Source organism: Tamandua tetradactyla, chromosome 23 (genome assembly GCF_023851605.1).
Source record: "Tamandua tetradactyla isolate mTamTet1 chromosome 23, mTamTet1.pri, whole genome shotgun sequence".
NCBI classification, from domain to species: Eukaryota; Metazoa; Chordata; class Mammalia; order Pilosa; family Myrmecophagidae; genus Tamandua; species Tamandua tetradactyla.
The window spans coordinates 6,658,080-6,673,532 of NC_135349.1; the positions used below are offsets into that span (position 1 = coordinate 6,658,080).

Consider the following 15,453-nt stretch of genomic DNA (forward strand, 5'->3'; position numbering starts at 1 on the left):
AATTTGCAAGAGGCCTTTTTTATTCTCTGAATGTTCTTTCTGGGACCTCCTGTTCTCTTTTCATGGATGTGATAACTTCTTTGATCCCTCTGAAGATATCATTTATCATTTTTCCAAAGTGTTCTTTGATCTGTCTGAAGATATAATTTATAATTTTTCCAAAGTGTGCTTCTGCTCGTTGCATTATTTGTTTCCTTAGAGTTCTTTTTTTCCTCCTTGTTTTTGGCCTCGGACTTTCACATTAGAGCAACCTCAAATATCTGATGATCTTCAGCTTTTCCACTCAACCTTAAGAGAGAAGTACAGTTGGTAATTGTGTGTGCATGCGGTCGTGGCTTGTTGCCTGTGATATTTGGTTGTCCACCTGGCTGTATGTGATCATGTCCTAGGGAGCTTTAGAACAAATACAAATGCCAGGGCCCCATCCTGCGGCTTATGATCTAATTGATTGATCCAGTCCATTGGAGAACCCCTGCTGGGAGAAGTGGGTCCTTCACTGGGGGTGGGGTGGGGGGAGGTCCCCAACTACCAAACCATGTGATTTACTTTTCCTTGGGGCTGATCAGATTCCTCAGAGAATATCAGTCTCCCGCCTAGAACATCATCTGGCTTCTAACATTCTAGGAGAACATTCTAGAACAGGGAGACAGGGCTGAAGGTCTCACCGTAATCATCGGTTTGTAGATTTGCAGGTGCTCACATAATCTCTGTTTTCTGCACGGTAGCTGCCCCCTTGTCTGTGCCTTGCGGGCCCATGTCTAAAATCAGAGTGACTCTCTGGCCGGGTGTTTTCCCTAATGGCACTCTCAGCATCGCTTTTTCTGCAAATGGATTGGACATTTAAATTCTCAGGCCCCACCTTGGGTCTGCTGCCTCAGGGACGCTCCAGGGAATCCTGATGCTCGTTCAAGTTTGAGAACTGCTCCTCTGGTCTTCAGTCGTGGTAGATGGGAGGGGTGGGGAGGGTCTGGGAAGGCAGCTCAGGCTGGGCGGCGGGATTCAAGGATCCTAGAGCTTCTCACGCAGACTCTCAGCCTGGCTTCGTGTTTCCAGCGTCGGTCTGCACGCCCACTTTCAGAAGCGCCCAGGGTCTCCAAATCCTCAGCTTGTCTGGGATTTTGTATTGGAAAACAGTGGGTTTTTGGCTTTCCCTAGTGCCCAGTTTTCGTTTCTCTGGTCTTCTTGGACAATTTCAGCACCTCCATCTGCCATCCGGTTGCAAGATTTTATTGTTCTCTTCTCCTTTCCCGCTCTCTTTATCCTTGTAGCTCATGCCCTTTTAGTCCCTTTACTGCCGTTTTTGTGAGGTTTCGGGAGGATGTTTAACCCACCAGGTTTTACTGAAAGTCTCATGATATACATTAAGTGAATAAAGCACACTGCAGAAAAAAAAATAAATTCAGAAACATCTCTTTTCTGTGTATGGCAAAGGAAGAAAGAACAAAGAACAAACCCACGATATATGAGTTTATATATTTGTATATTCTTGTGCATGTGTATCCTTTCACACCTGGCATGGAAGGATATATTGTCAACTGCTAATGCTGGTTAATTCAAGGGAGTTGTATTTGGGGCAGAGAAGGGGAAATTATTAATTTTCATCTATTTATCCCTGAATTATTTGAATTATTGTGAAGAGCAATTATTACTCGCATAACGTAAAAATATTGAAAATACGTTTGGTTTGCAGAAAATGACAGTTTTTTATTCACACGGCAGCACGTGTGACCCATTCACGGGCTGCTGGGCCTGGGGTTTTGGAGAAGAAAGACCCCTGCCTCCCAGGGGTTGACTCACACTTAGGCTGGACTTGCCCAGAGCTGAAAAATCCAAATGTCCAAAGAGCCGAAGTTTGGACTGTGGCCTGCGCCCGCCCTGATATTTGGTGTAGTGCAAACGGGGGCGTGCTCAGCCCTGACGGCAGTGCTCAACCAGCTCCCCAACAATGACAGCTGAACACCCCAACCCTAAACAACTGAAGCCCCAGGGGATTCGAATGGACAGGCGGGGCTGAGATTCATTTCAGCAGATGCAACCTGAATCGATTTTTAAAAATCAGTTAAATCAGCTCCCCGGTCTCCTGCAGACCTTAAAAACAGGTTCCTCCACTAGATTTTTAAAAATTCTTCCATTTTCTGACCTCCCATGAGCAGAATACTGTGGACGATTTTGGTCTGCATCTTAAAACATGGCCTGGTCGTGGCTGTGATGGAAGCATGGTCAACTAGCAAACAGTAGATGTCGCAGCCTTTCCAAGCGGAATCCTTTCACACGGGCCTTAGATAGAACACAACTCTTCCCTTTACAGATGAGGAAATGTGACCCAGCGGGATTATTTCACAGATTGACTGTTGGGTGGTGGGTGGGAGGGGAGAAAAAGAGACAGAGAAAGAGAGAAAAAGGCAGACAGATTTTTCTGAAAGACTTGCATGCTTTGATAGGTTTATACAACTGTTTTTTTTTTTGTACTTTATTTCAGGAAGCTTCTCTAAGGATCAGTTTTACTTAACCTTGAAAAAACTCAGTCAAGGTCTAAATGAATCATCGAGAACGGCTCACCTAATCTTCCCCAGAGGTTTGTAACTCAACTCAAGTCCGGCCTTGGCCTCTTACCCAGGCAGGAAACAAAGAAGAATCCTTTTTGTAAAACATTATTATCTCTTTACCCAAAGTGCTTCTTCTCTAAGAGGTGGTAATTTGTTTTGTTTTATTTTCTTTGCAGTTTCAGAGAAAAATCCTCTGGGCTAAACTGGAAATGTCCCAGGACAAATAGTGTGTGGGGTGGACAAAGTATTGGCTAGTCAGTTTCCGCGTCCAAGGGGCGCAGAAGGCTGGACGATTGCATTTTCCTTCTGAGGTCAGAGGGAGTAACAAGATAAGGTGGTTTAGGGGCAGGTAAGAGGAGCCTCAGCTCAGGATCTTAGACTATAAATTCAGGAGGGAGGAAGGAAATTAGTGTTCACGCAATGAAAAATTATCATTTGGTTTTCTTCTACTAAAATCATATTATCTTTTCACTCTGTGCCATTACAGGTGTCATCTCATGCATGTGTTTTTGCCTCAAATGCACATTTATGGCATCTCAGGTGTAACTGTTAACTCCAAAGTACAGTTATATCATATGCTTGCATTATTTAGATTTATATATTCCTATATGTACAAAAGCGTGATTTCACGTGTACAATCATTCATTCATGTTACGTCACATGGACATATGTTTGCATGTAACTATGAGAGCCCACAGCAGTCCTTGGTGCCTTGTATTCTAGCTATTGCTGACCTCCCTGGCTTTTTTTTTTCACTGAACAGCTTTATTGGTAAATAATTTACCTACTATGAAATCTACCTGTTTTAAATGTACAATTTAAATTTGATAATGGTTGTGCAGCCGTCAACACAATCTGGTTTTAGAGCATTTCTATCACCCTCAAAAGATCCCCTGTGCCCCTCTGCAGTTGATTCCTATTCCCATCTCCAGGTCTAGGCAACTACTAATCTGTTTTCTGTATCCCTAGATGTGCCTATTCTGAGCATTTCATATAAATGAAATCATACATTATTTAGGCTTTTTTTTCACTTAGCATAATGTTTTGGGGTATGTATCAGTAGTTCGTTCCTTCTTTTTTTTTTTTTTTGCTGAGTAGTATTCCATTGCATCCATAGACCACATTTTGTCTATCCATTCACCAGCTGATGGGCATTTGGATTGTTTCCATTTTGGGGCTATTTTGAATAATGCGGTTATGAATATTTTTGTACAAGTTTTCACATGGACATATGTTTTCATTTCTCTTGGGTAGCTACTTAGGAGTGGGACTGCTGGATCATATGGCAAATGTATGTTTAACTTTCTAAGAAATTGCTTATTTTTTCCTGTTATTAGCCATTTTATATCTTCTTTCATGAACACTGACTTGTTTTTCCATTTTTATTAAGCTTTATTGAGGTATAATTGACATAAAATAAACTGCACATAAAGTATACAGTTTGGTAAGTTTTTACATATGTATAGACCCAAGAAACCATCACCATAATGAATATAATGAATATATCCATCACTCCCCAAAGTCTTCTTCTGGCCATTTGTAATTCCTCCCAGCCCCTCTCAGTGCTCCACTCTCCCTGTTGGACTGCTTGATGTCGCTATAGATTAGTTGTGCATTTTATAGAATTTTATAGAATTTCATACAAAAGGAATCATGATTATTACTCTTCTTTTTCTGGTTCCTTTTGGTCTGCATAATTATTTTGAGATTCATCCATGTTGTTGCATGTATCAGTAGTTCATTCCATGTAATTGTTGAGTAGATTTCTGTGTATGGATTCGCCACCATTTGTTTATCCGTCCATATACTGATGAACATTTGGGCTGTTTTCACTCTTTGGTTATCACAAATAAAGCTGCTATAAACATTCATGTACAAATCTTTGTATGGACATTTCGTTTCTCTTCAGTAAATACCTTGGAATAGAATGGCTGGGTAATATGTTAGGTATGTGTTTAATTTTTTAAGAAACTGCCAAACTGTTTTCCAAAGTGGTTGTACCATTTTATACTCCTATGAGAGTTCACTTGCTCCACCTGCTCGCCAACACTTGTTGGCTGGTCTTTTCTATTTTAGACCTTCTGTGCTAGCGGGTGTGAAGTGGTATCTAGTGGTTTAAATTTGCATTTCTGCAAAGACTGATGATGTTATACATCTTTTCATATGCTTATTAGCCACCTGTGCATCCCCTCTGATGAAGCATCTGAAATCCTTTGCCCATTTACTTGTGCTGTTTGTTTTCTTATGTTTGAGTTTTGAGAGCTCTTTATATATTCTGGATACGTTATTTGAAAATATTTTAGGTGTGTAATTTGAAAATATTTTCTCCAAGTGTGTGGCTTAGTTTTTTTTTTTTTTTTTTCTTGTTTGCATGGACAGGCACTGGGAATCAAACCCAGGTCTCCAGGATGGCAGACGGGAACTCTGCCTGCTGAGCCACTGTGACCTACCTGTGGCTTAGCTGTTAAATTCTCTTAACACTCTTTCAAAGAGCAAAAGTTTCTAAGTTTTAGGAATTCCAATTTATTGCCCTTTAAAAATGGGTCATGCTTTTTATATCTAAGAAATCTTTGCCTAGCCCAAAGTTACAAGCATTTTCTCCTATGTTTTTTCTAGAAGTTTTATGGTCTTAGGTTTTATATTTAGATCTGTGAAACATTTTGAATTACTTTCTCTCAACTTATTAAACTGCTAATATTTGTAATTGAACCTTAAGAGAAAAATCTTATACAATGGTTCAAAATTTAAGTACATGGCACTGTAAAAAAAAAAAGAAGTCTTTTATTTACATAGAACAATTCTTTGGCTATCTATATAGAGATAAACATATTTGCACATACATGTAATGTAAACACATGTATATATCACCTTTGGAAATGTTTAGGATGGTTGTAATTTTACAGCCTTTTAAAGAATGGGGAACTCCCCAAAGTCAAACAGTTGTGTGATGCCTCTAGAATTTTGGCCTTTTAATTTCCAAGAACTTAGCTGTGGGAATGGAATGATCTCTCCACCTAACTCCATGACTTTCCTTTGGGTTTTTAGTTTTAGTTTTTATGCAGTTTTATTGAGATATAGTCACACACCAAACAAACCATCCAAAGTATGCAATCACCGGCTCACAGTATCATCACACAGTTGTGCGTACGTCCCCATGATCAATTTCAGAACATTTTCAGTACTCCAGAAAATAAATAAAAAAGAAAGCCCAAATCCTCTCAATCTGTTTATACCCCCTGAATTACTTTTTGAATATGATGAAGGTATGGATTTCAATTTTTTTTGCATGGATATCAAAATTAAAAAAAAACAAACTATTCTTTCTCCACCGAACTTTCACCTTTGTCAAAAATCAACTGATTACATATGTGGGGTCTATTTCTGGACTTGCTTTTCTGTTCAAGTTATCTGTTTGCCTATCATTACTCCAATACCACATTATCTTTATTAGTGTAGGTTAAGTGCTGCTATCAACCAGTGTAAGTCCTTCAACTTTGTTCTTCTTCAAAAGTGTTTGGCTATTCTAGGTTCTTTGGATTTCCATATGAGTTTTAGAAGTAGCTTGTCAATTTCTACAAAACAACTTTCTAGGGTTTGATTAGGATTGCACTGAATCTATAGGTCAATTTGGGAAGAAAAACATCTTAATAAAGCTGAGTCTTCCAATCTATGAATATGGTATATTTCTCCTTTTATTTAGGTCTACTTTAATTTCTCTCAGCAATGTTTTGTAGTCTTTAGTGTACTAATCTTTGTACATCTTTTGACAAATTTATTTCTAAGCATTTCATATTTTTGGATGGCATCACATTTTTCAAGTTCAATTTCTGATTGCTGCTATTAAATGGAAGTATAATTAACTTGTATCTATTGATCTTGAATGCTAAAACCGTCTTAAACTCACTTATTAGTTCTAGTATCTTTTTTTGTAGATTACAAAGGATTTTCTCTATAGATGGCCATATAGTCTCCATAGTTACAATTTCTGACACTCTTTGTTGCCTTGTACAGATGCATTCCTCCATCTCATATAGTTTTTCTTAAGTCTGAAGATTTCCTTTTAGGTTTCTTGTAGCATGGGTCTGCCAGTAATGACTACTCTTGTCATTTGTATGTTTGGAAAAGCCTTTATTTTGCCTTTATTTTATTTCAGTAACTTAAAAATGTTGCTTCTTGTCTTCTGGCTTGCATTGTTTCCACTAGAATTCTGCTATCATTCTTAATTTTGTTCTTCTGTACATAGTGTGTCTGGCTGCATTGAAGATTTTTCTCTTTACTACTGGTTTTAATCAAGTTGATTATGATATGCCTTGGTGCAGTTTGCTTCATCTTTATTGAGCTTGGGATTCATTGAGATTCTTGGATCTTTGAGTTTATAGTTTTCATCGTTTTTAAAAAATTTTAGAATATTATTTCTTCAAATACTTTTTCTGTCCCCATTTTCTTTTATCTCCTTCAGGGACTCCAATGACCTCACTGGCTTATTTTAGACTACCAAAAGGTAAAAATTGTAGCACACAGAGGGGAAACGGAAAAGGTAATATCAATGGGTCTTTGAGACATCCTGAATGCCCATGGTGTACAGAGCCCTCTATAGACTCTTGAAGAAGGACATGGAGGAAAAAATAAACAAAGAAATAATCAAGGTGAGGTGCAGAGAGCACTGGGTGAAAGTCATAAGTTCCTTGTTCAAACTCTACCAAAATTAACAGTTTGATTTTAGGCCAGTCCTTTTATTTTTCTGGATTTACATATTCTCAACTGTGAAATCTTGGTGTTGTTCTAAATGACACCTAAAATTCCCTCCCACTTGCACTTTGTTTGTTTGTTTGTTTCTGGGTAAATTCTGGAGGAAGGGGAAAGGAAGGATTGCAATCTCATATTCTCACATGCTTCTAGAAACCATTTATCATCTCCTTTCTTAATGTACCTAGTTTGAACAATTTGATCTCAATAGAGTTGGAGAGCTAGGTTATTTAGACCAACCATCTCATTGAAAACAACTAAAAGTTGGATTTTTAAAAACATCAAAGAGCCTGATAGTACAGTAAGAATTTATTAGGGAAATTAGGAACCAAAAGAAATAAGCAGAAAATTGAAGCCACGTTTGTTTATCCAAGGGAATTGCTTTTTTATTGGCCTAGACTCTTAAAGATGAGGATGTTATGGTAACTGGGAATTTCACAATACAGTTATCTTCATCCAGTGTATGGGATAATGACATAAAGAACAAGATCCATTTCCACAATAAATGCCTTGCTTGATAGTAATTGTGTTCAGGGATCAGGAAATTCTGTTTGGAATAAGAACTGTTATAAGAGAATTCAAGCTTTTAGATCATTAATATTTGACATGACCTCCAAGATCTTATTTCACAGCCAAAAATTCTTAAGCCATATCCCCTGGACATTTCATTAGTACTAGAAGAGATGTGAAATTTTGCTGAATGGGCTCTCCCCCTCATTTTGCCACTTACTTTCCTGATTCCTTTCCATTTCTTTCAAGAGTAAGGCATGTTGTGAAATTGAGTTTCACTATCCTTCTCTCCCAGTCTGTCAGCTCAGATACTGATCACAGAACAGGTCAATATGATCGCTCTTGACAAAGCCATTTCTGTTTCAGATTTGTAAAAAATATAGCCTTCTGAAGTACGTGCTTAATAATGACAATTGATGATTCAACAGAATTTCAGTGTGCGTGTGGGGTCACCTTTAATTTTGGCTAGGAGGATAAACAGCCATTTGTATCTACCAGTTATCAATATCAGCCCATCAAGATTGGAGAAAGGTTACAGAAATAACTCTGGTGCAACCCAGGTCAGCCTAAGATTTCCCAAGTGTTGTACTTGCCTAAAGCTCTAGAATTATGGTAGCCAAATAAAAATAATGTTGACGGTAAGCAAATGCTCTCATTCTTTTGCTTTGTATTTCCAAGATTCCATTCATAATATTTGTGTGTACCTATGTGTCTGTGACTTGGGTGGTGGCTGAAGTCCTGTAAGAATTGTTCATTTCAATGATGCTAGAGACAATAGCTGAAGATTACTCCAGTGGAAGAGGCTTTTCAGCCCCATTCCTTTCTCCTCAAAGGATGCCTTTTTAAAATTTTCATCCTCTGGGACTAGGCTACTTTTGCATTCCCTATTCCCCAAAAGGCAGCCAAAATTGGAAGAGCTTTTGTTTCTGATGTTTCTCCTGGACATAGAAATTTCCAATGTATACAGATAAATACAATATAGTGGTCTTGCCTGCAGTTTTCAGAAGCAAATTAGGCCATCAGGCAATTTTCTGGATCAAGAAGTTCGATGGAGTACACCATCTACTCATGGGGATAATATTTTGTGAAGCATGCAATCCCTGTACACAACAATATATCTTTTACAACAAATATTTATTGAACACTTAATAATATGCCTAGCACTTTTTTAGTGCTGGAGACACAGAGGTGAACAAAAACAAAATCTTTATCCTTTGTTTTTATCAGTTGAGATAATATTTCCTCGCCAGTTTACTCTAGCAACATAACCCTCAGCAAAATTTGCAGCATCATTATTTGAGGATTAATGTTAATTTCAACTGAAAAGGAAATGGCAATCCCCACCTACTCCCACCATAGCACCTAGTAAACACACACATTCCTTATACTTCCTGGCTTAGGTTTTCAAACCAGGACTCAAGATAGTGCTTATTTGCTTAAAATAAAGATTAAGCATCAAAACATCAGCTGCAATTTAAAGTAGCATACTTAATGCATATTTATTTTGTTATGGGGTTTGGAAATTGAGAGAATCTTTTTCAGTGCCAAAATGGCAAAGAAAAAATGATATACAATAAAAAGAATGAAGGGTAAGCTTTGTCCTAAAATACTGCACATTGACTTAGGTTCTTCTTGCTTTCACATACCATGAAGTTTTTGTTTTTGTTTTACATCAATTTGACTTTATCTTTCAAACCCAAAGACTTGAGGCTGCAATACAGCATTATGTCTTTCTTCTCATAACCCTTTTATTACCTTATGTAGTTTTCAGGAAGCTAGACTTAAAAACAGTCATAATACAGTATCGCTTTCCATAAAAGACGTTTCCTTCATTCTAAGAGTTTTAAAATATTTCCTAATGAATCCCAACTGAGATTCATTTGAGTTGCAAAGTGGAATAAAGATTGTTTGACTGGCTCTTATTGAAGATGGAAAGAAATCTTAGTTGGAGAACTGATTTACGTAGGCTGCTTAAGTTTAAGGGAAATGTCTTCCGCTCCCCACTTAGCTCAGACGGGCTGTTCATTAGCTGGACTGAATCACAGAGCAAAAGAGAGTCTGGTTTAGAATAAGCCACCATCTCTGCAACAAAAGCAGCAACGTACATAAAGTCCACTTTGCGTGGCTTGGGGCTGAGTGGAGATGGCAACGGGACATCTGGAATAGAGACAAACATATTTTCCTGTGGGAGGCTGGTTATGGTGCAATTCCTCTCTGATTAGCAATTTAAAATGTGCAGTCTCTTTGCACCTTTCATTCGCCTAAGAAGAGGCTCTCCCATGTGTGAACATTAGGCTTCTAGGGGGAAAAAATAAGTCAGCTGAGATGAAAGAGCCAATAAGAATCTTAGTTCAAAAAAGCTCAAGACTGTAGTGAATCTAAAATGTTGATAAATGTCATTGGAGAGCTTGTTTTGGCTCTGACCCTCTAACTGCAGTTGCTCTTAGGGCTCAGAACCTTTGAGTGAGCTGGAAGAGAGTTCTATTATTTTCACCCCAACCTCCACCAAGTGGTGGTATAGAGCCTATAGGAAAAAATGCCAACCTCCCCCGCCCCTACCCTAAACCACTTCTGTGACACTTCCATCTGGGTATCCAGATGGGAGAATTTCAGAAAGTCTAGAATGTGTAGACATCTCAGACACAAATCCCCACTTTCCTTTGCTCAATGAAAAACTGAACATTGTTACTACTCACACTTTGTTCATTCATGCAATTAGGTATTTTATTCCCCTGGCCAAAATAATGACCATGTTTTTCCTTCTGGATGGTAGGTGAGTGATATCCACTGGGCATGAAATAAATTTATCTTTAGGTAACCTTGGAAACAGAACAGATTTGAAACAAGGAGTGAAAATCAGAGGAGACTAACTACATATCTTGTTTTTCTTCAGGGGTTTCAGCCTTCCCTTCTCTTGATCTCTTCTCCAGGCACTCAAAACTTCCCATCGATTCCACCCACTATTCCTTTAAAGGGCCAGTTTAATACCAAACAGCATCATGAAAATATCCCCTTCCTTTCTAACAGAGTGACTTTCTTTTCTACAAACTTGCAAAATCTGATTATATGCTAAGCAAAATCTCCTTTGTCTCTCTCCCACAGTGCTGTCACAGAACTGTGTGCCCAGAGACATCCAACAAATCTTTATTGAAAGGATGAAGTACGTCAGACCTAGATGTTATCCGTAAGGAGTTCATTGTCCAATAGAGAAGAGAATTATAACACAGGGCTGAAAGTGGCAAAAGAAATAAAGAAGATAAACGACCATCTTTTATAGTGTCACTTCAGGTTGGGCAAAATGAGGGTAAACTTTGTGAAGGAGCTGGCAGGTAAGCAGAGACTTGAAGGATAAATGGGCTTTGTGGTTCCAGAAATGGGGGGAAGCATATTCCAGATACTGGAGACAACCTGAAAACTCAAACCTAGAAGATGGAAAGTATTGGTCATGTGTGAAAAGCATTAAATGGTTTAATTGGAGTGAAGGGTTGATCAAGGTTGTGGTAGAAAATACGATTGAATAGGAAGTTGGAGGACAGTAATAGAGACCAAATAGTTTAAAAAGTTGCATGTGGGAATACTGAAGTTTTCTGAGCAGTGCTTTTGTGTTATGTTTCAGGAAAACTGATCTGCAAATAGGATATAAGCTGAAGTGGAGATGGTAGAGACCACAGTTGGAGTGTTCAGTTAGACAACAATTGCATAGTTTAGATCACAAGTATTAAGGTTGAAGCAGTGAAGATAGAGTTGACATATTGTAAAAGTAGAATTAGGACCCAGAAACTGACTGGAATTTGAATGGATTTGGGGGTGGAGAGAAGATACAGATGACTCCAAAGTTATGAATTTGGATGACCTGAAAGTATTACTCACAGCGGATTTAGAGAACACAAGAAGAAGAAGAGAGATTTGGGGAAGGAAACAATGAATTTAGTTGAGGACATGTTGAGTTAGAAGTGATAATAGTATATCCTTGTGATAATCAGCATGAAATTTGTTATATCATACAGACCATGCAGAGACACTAACATAGACCATAGCTGAAAGCAGGAAACTGTTAAGGTAGAGAGTAGAAAGAAAGGAGAGAGCTAAGGAAAGCTCAACTTTGGACATGTATACTGAGGACACAGGTAATGAATGGAGATCCAGAGAAGAAGAAAGAAAGAAAAACTGTTCAGAAAACAAGGAAGAAAACCAGTTGGATTTGGTGGCAAATTATTGCTTTTTAACAAAGCTGGTTTTGAAGAGGAAGCTAAGGATGTTAATGGATTAATAAGTAAGTTAGGGAGTGATACAAAGGCAAAAGTCCTTAACTGGGGACAGGAGGACCTGAGTTTTAACTTGGTACTACTGTTAAGTAGCCATATGACATTTTCACCTTTCTTAAACTGTTTCCTAGTCTTCAAAATTACGTAAAATCTCTTCCAATTCTCACTTTCAAAGAGTCGCATACGCTACCTGTGTGCCTAAATCACAGAGATATTGTGCTCCAAATATTTAGTAGGTACTTGTTACAATTTCACTACCTGTAACTTGTGAAAAAGTCCCAGGCTCTTTCTTTATGTTTTCTAACAGAGAGAAATTGAAATGGCATTCTCAAAAAATTTCTGCAAAGTTAACCATGTTAATGAGGTCCCTTTCTTCAATCTCCCAGCGCCCTACCCCCACCCCACCTACTATCCTTTTTTAAAAAAAAAACAAGCTAAGACATTATCCTGGGCTTATCCTGTGACTTGTTCTACTGCTTGAAATCAGAGGATGTTAATTATCAAGTCTTTTTTTGCTGTTGAAATCAGTTGGGTAATATTAGCAATCAATTTCCCAAATTATAGCTCTCCAAGGCACATGTGATCATATACTTGTTACAGAAACACTTCCTGAAACTCGATGTCTCATATCGCATGCTCCTAAAATTAAACCAGAAATATGTTATTCAAGAAGAACCCAGATGTACTGAAGGAAGAACATTTGGTTTGTTCGGGAGGGAGGGGATCCTATAGTAATGTAAACTCAAGATCATGGAAATGATAAAGATTACAAATCTTTTATTGACCCTTGGCACACAGTCTAGTAATATGTTCTAAGTGTAGAAATGAAATAGTTCACTTTGACTGAATCCTCTGATTAAAGTTTAAAAGTACAGTGATTTGTCTTTAAAAGAAACTCACAAAATAGAATATCTTTCTCTTCCTGAGCACCAATAAGTTTTCCTGAAATTCTACTCCCTTGTGTCTCCTCCAAGGAAGTTGGACTGTTGGTTGTTTTTTTTTTTCATGGAGTCTTGCTTTATTTAATTACAAATGGATGTTGTAAAAAACAAATGAAAATATTAAACCTTAAAGAGCCATATAATTCAGTTCTGAATTCAGAGGAGAAAGGGCGAGGAAAAGAGAATTAGCATCTATTGTGCACTTGCTATACGCCAGAAATATTCATGTGTATTATCTGAATAGTAAATTTAGCTTTGATTTTAGAGATGAGAAAACTGAAGCTCAGAGAGGTTAGCCATTTGCTCTAGGTCAAACAGCAAGCTGTAGAACTGGGATTTGAATCATGAGCTCTACCATACAGCTCAGTCCAGTGAAAATCCACTCTTGAAAAAGTCTGGGCATTTTAGGAATAAAAGCCATTAGCTAGGATTTTCTGGAGCCTCCAAATTCTCTTGTATCTTTACTGAATCCTGCTCAAAAAAAAAATCTTAGTTCCCCTTCCGATCGAAATTCAGCACCGAGGACAGTTCCTGAGGCCTGTTTGTAGGAATCTGTCCTTGGATTCTGTGTTTTGAGCTCACACCCCTATTCTTGACTTCCCAGTGGCACTGACACAGAGAGGAGGAAATATAAGAAGGTATAAGATGGGCTCCTTTGACACTGGGGTGGAAATGAGCACATTTCCCAGAAGACTAAGATAAAAATGCATGTGCGAAGAACAAGGGAACCAAACAGATGGGGCAATAAAACAGAGGCAGAATGAGCTCATCAGGATTCCCAGCACATTGTTTAAGTCCATAGAGGGCTCTCTCTCAGCTGACCTGGGCGCCAGGACACATAGTGAATGAGTGGGTGGCTACTATGCTGCAGCATCAGTTATACTAAGAGATTAGGTGGAGCTGATTCACTGCTGCAGATCTGCACGACTTTCCAAGTGGAGGAAAATCTGTGGGCCCTGGTCTCTGCCATTCACATAGCCATCCACATAGCATGAGTCAGATAGATGTGCAGGATTTTTCAGGTAGACAAGGTTTTTGTGCTGTGAGTAAAATCATGGGTGAGCTTTCATGTTGTTGAGAACAGGTTTCAACTGTAGCTCCTTATATGAAGGTTTACCTGCTTTATACATAACCACCCCTCCTTTCCAAACTCACTCTTGGCTAAAGGTGGTTCATAACGTATACAGAAAGAACAACGTTCTGTAATGTTCATCACACTGAATACTGATTCTGCTTCTTTAAACTGTCAGCTCGCGTATAGCTGGAAGGACCTTTGGAAACTCTCTTCTAATCCCTTATTTCATACATGCAAAAAAAGTGAGATCCAGAGAGCAAAAATGAGTTGCCCCAAACCACTTGGCTAGTGACAGAGTTCCTATTAGGACTCACTCTTCACATTCCTTGGCTGGCACTTTCCACTGCACCAGAAGACAAAATAAAACACTTAACAGCATATACTCAGTTAACCAAGTCCTCTAATTATATTGCCTCTGAAGAAAAGAACATCTCAAGTGCCTGGGTCTTTCCATCTAGGCTTTGGCAACTTCACTGATCACGTCTTGTACCGGAATCTTTTTGGAGAAATTAGAGTAATTACTTCCAGATATATGCTTTCTTATTTTTGTCTTCTTGTACACAGTTTTGTTTAGGAGAAAATTAAAAATCTGGCAATATTTCATTTAATTGTTAAAGGAACAAGTGCCTATTTTAAGTAGCTGCAAAAATGAATACACCAGTCTAGGTGAAGAAAGGATATGGGGAAGAAGATATGTTATAATACCGCATTGTATTATTCGGTTAAGATCTACCCGGGTCTCTGAAGAGTGACTATGAACAACAATCCAAGCCACATCCTTATCTGGGTAATTCTGTGTGTCTCTGGATTTAGTGCCTTGTGGACTCATCCGAGGTGTAAAATTTTCTAAAGTGCTTTGCAGCCTCTTAAATTCATTAGTGTAATTTGTGAGTATGTGGGTTCTTTTGAACTTGGGAAGTTTTCAAGAAGCTGAGGTAAGAAGAATGTGGTAGAAATGAGTCTAATGAAGGTCAGATTTACAAGGTGAAGCTGATACCTCTTGGCAGAGGAAGAGCCACAGACGTCAGCCGGTGGCCCTCTCCCCACCCCTTGTCTTTTCCTACTACGAAGTATTCTTACTGAACCATCATTACTTCCTCTGGCCTCTGCCTTGGGGACTGTGGAGCCTAGGTTTCCGGACTTTAATTTGTACCCACGAAGAGATTTGCATGAACAAAACCTTTCTTCTACTTGGCAGCATTGTCCTTGAAAACCCCAAACTATTTACATAACAGAAGCTGTTGTGCGAAGCGCAGAGTGGGTCAAAACTTGGTTTCTGCAGATTAATCACCGCCGACTATTTTATATTACCATCATAATTTCATTTATTTTGATGCAATTTGTTTTCGGCATCCACCTCGGCTTCTGTG

At 38.5% G+C, this 15,453-nt stretch overlaps 1 long non-coding RNA gene across 2 annotated transcripts; it reads left to right on the plus strand.

Annotated features, from left to right (window-relative positions):
* The first annotated feature begins 639 nt into the window (after positions 1-639).
* LOC143666466 (uncharacterized) lies at positions 640-11,059 on the plus strand. Of its 2 annotated transcripts, none has more exons than XR_013167650.1 (3): positions 640-692; positions 2,480-2,575; positions 10,905-11,059. It is a non-coding gene; the product is annotated as an uncharacterized LOC143666466 (long non-coding RNA). The 2 variants fall into 2 exon arrangements; XR_013167649.1 differs by having other exon boundaries at positions 665-943.
* The last annotated feature ends 4,394 nt before the right edge of the window (positions 11,060-15,453 follow it).